A 3,648-nucleotide genomic window follows, 5' to 3' on the forward strand; every position below is an offset into this window, starting at 1 on the left:
GCAGAGAACAGTAGTTTACTTGAAAACAATAAAATAATAATGATAATCATTTTTCCTCTCCCCCTCTTTTAGGCTTTGACCAGGAGAGAATAACTACAAGAAACTACTAATTTACAAAATGTGCAGATGACCTAGTTTATTTATAAACATAGGAGTTTTAATTTATTAAACAACAATTTAATATAAGCAGTGCCTAGTAATTCTAGTTTGCTGTGTGTTTTGTAGGAGAATAATGTATTATTTAATGGGGAAGATAAATCTATTATTGGAAAATTTTAATAATGAACAAAATTATGTTTGGGTGTTTTCATGGGAAGTAATTAGTTGCAAACTGTCCTTCCCTGAAGTGTGGCAATATTGGTGGCAATTGTTATTTACTGGTGAATTCTCTACTAAACGACTTACCCACGTCTTACTGCAGTGCAGTGGAGAGAGGACCAAGAGCAGGAGGACCAGTGTGGGAGGTCCAGGGCCTGAAAGATAACTCATTAAAATAAATTCCTGACATTCATTAGCTCCACCTCCTGCTCCTAACTACCACAGAAGGGATCTAGAGAGAGAGAAGAGGTTGCGGGTAAAGAACTTGCTTCACAACCACAACAGCAAAAGAGAGCTTCTTTCATCTAGCATCTATATCAATTTCAGGGAAGACTATGAGTGGCCCAAAGTGTTCCATACCCACCTCTTGAACCAATCACTGTTATCAGGAGGAAGGGGCATTATAATTGGTTTAGTCTGGGACATGTGTCCATCTCTGTGGCCAGAGAAGAAGCACATCATGGCTAAAACCCCCAGCAGAGTTCCACAAAGTGGAATAAGAATTCTCTCAAAGGGAAGGGGAACTATTAACAGACATAAAAGAGACCTAAAATTGTTATTCCTCACTGTGGAGAAATTAAAGCATGGAATCAATGGCAATCTAGAGCCCTAGGAGTAAGATGGTTAGCAATGAATACTCCAAGGCTCAGTATTTTTAAAAACTTAGCAGAATCCCCCCACACATCTGATTTCCAGTAGCACAGACTATCTAAAATGTCACTTTTCTTCATTTTTTTCTTGAATGATATCAACTGTTGTAATAATATTGTGGATCAAAACTCTGATCGACTTTTAAGCAATTCCAAAGAATCTCTGAAGTGGGTGAGCAACCCAGGTACCTCATCTGGTAGTTGTGGTTTCTGACATGAGCAGTGATATCTGCTCTACAATTGGCCTTAGAAATGGGTTTAAAGTGATGGACGAAAGAATTGATATATTCTTTTTTCTAGGAAAAAAAAATGTTTTAAAATGTATGATACATGTGGGATTGCCTCAAAAGAATCATCAGTGAAAAGTTTGGAAAATCACTGGTGAAAAGCATGTCTGGAGAGGATCAGGAATAGATAAGATTCACATCTAAGACCTTGGGGGAGAAGTGAGTTAAGGAGAAAGAGTATTAGATGAACAGAAAGGAGTTTCTATGGGAACAGTGGGAGACCAGTGCAGGCTAGCTTCATCAACTTTCTGTTCTTTGCCAAGATGCTTGCTTCTGAACACCACAAACTACAACACAAACCAGAAACCTGCGTATCATCCTAAACTTCTCTCCCTCACCAACCTACTCTCCTCATTTGACTTTAATCTCAAGGATTCCACTCCTAACATCTCTCCTTTTGTCTACTTTTCTCTTACTCAGTTTAAGCCACCATTATTTTTCACCCGATTTACTACTACAGCTTGTACCTGGTGTTCTAGTCTCTAATTTTGCACCCACCCCCAATTCATTCTCCACATTCTAGGACAATCTTTCTAATATAGAAATTGGATAGTGTTACTTTCTTACTCAAAACTTTTCAATGAGTCTTTCTAGACTCAAAATAAAGTCACTAATGTGGCTTCTAAAACTGATCTCTGCAACTTCTTCTCTTGACAACTCCCCCATACATCCCATCTTTTTTTCCACATAGACTCTCTTTCAGTTATTTTAAGGTACTTTGAGTTTTTGTGTTTTGTGGGGGCGTTTTTTTTGGAGGGGTTTGTTTTTACCTTACAGCGTTTGTATATCCTGTGGCTTTTTTGTTTTCAAAAGTAGTTCATTATGAAAACCCAACCAACTAATGACACCACTAGTGAGCAGTGTTTATTAGGGCAGAGTCTAAGCTGCTATAACAAAGATCCCCCAATATTATGTGGCTTAAACAAGAAGGGCTTAACATTTCTCTCCTTTGTAATAATGGTCCAGAACTAAGGAGTCCAAGATAGCGGAGCAGATCTGCCATCTTCAACAAGAAGCAACCTTCTGGTTCAAAGTGTCTGCTTTATCTTTTGCATGTATCCCAGCCATAGAAATGAATAAAAGGGCAATGGGAAACTTATTCATTTTTCTAAAGGCACAGTTTGAAAGTGGTATAATTCTATTGTCTAGAATAGACAAATGAACACCTTGATGTTCAAAGAAGGGTGAGAAAAGTAGTGTTTAACTGGGCAGCCATGTGCCAGCTATAACTCCAGAGTTGGGTTATTATAGGAAGGGAAGAATGGATATCGGTGAATGGCAGTTGTCACTTCCATAAAGCATTATTTCCCAAGGCTTGCAGATGAGCCAGGAGGCCAAAGAAAGACTAAACAACTCCTCAAGTTTACCTGTAATCCTCCTTTCCCTCCCGCTCTCTTCCGAAGCAACGCCAGCCCAGAATAGAGAAGTCATCTGCTGGGGAAAGTGGATTAGGAGTTCTAAGGTAAGGAAGAGGGTCAGAAACAGAGCAATAAGCACCAATATGGCTGCACTGGTTGTTTAAATATTAAATATTAAAATATAGTTGTACCATGTGGTAAAGAATCACTCCTCCAAGTTCTTCTGAATGCCTGCCTGAGACCCTGGCCATCCCAACTCTTCTCCTGGGACCCTCAGACTTCTTGCATGATCCAGCAGCTAAAGTATTAGTGTCTGGCATAAAGAGGGGCCCTAGAAATCAGACCCTCTCTGATGGGTACTCCATTTAATTGGTCAGTTCTAGTTGATGATAGTTTGAATATCACCCCTGCAAGAAGTCTAATATCCAGTGGTCTTCTTCAGCTCCTGAATCCACTCCAAAATAAAGACAGAAGTGCAATAGACAGCGGTTACTGAATCTCATCCTTATATTCCACTTGAAATCTTGCTTTAGATACAGAAAACATAAAATCGAATCCGTTTCCATGGCCCATAACATCAGCAAATATTACCCCTGTGGGCAATGTTTATTTTGCTAAAGGGGAAAAAAAAAAGCTCAGCTCATGAATAAGAGACTCCAGCTATGTGTCCAAAACAATGAAAATAAGACTTTAAGAATTGAAAATGTGGGAAAGACAGAATTCAATTGCCCATCCAAGGAATAAATCTTTTAGCTGAGTCAGAGAGATGTGACAGAATAGAAAGAATACTGGATTTGAGGCCAGAGGCCTGGGTACTAGCTTGGAATAGTGGAAAGAACAGGTTTTACAGCCTGGTTAGCTGATTACAATCTATACAACTCGTCTCTACATCTCTAAAATAATAATATTTACCACAAGGTGCTATGAGGTTTGAATGAACTAGGGTATGCTGGATGCCTGGCAGAAGTCCACATTTCTTCTGCTTTTATTTCCCTCTCTTGTCCTCTCTCTTTACCTTCTCCTACTCCTACTCGC

The sequence above is a fragment of the Pteropus medius genome, unplaced genomic scaffold, assembly GCF_902729225.1.
Source record: "Pteropus medius unplaced genomic scaffold, Ma_sr-lr_union100, whole genome shotgun sequence".
Lineage (NCBI taxonomy): Eukaryota > Metazoa > Chordata > Mammalia > Chiroptera > Pteropodidae > Pteropus > Pteropus medius.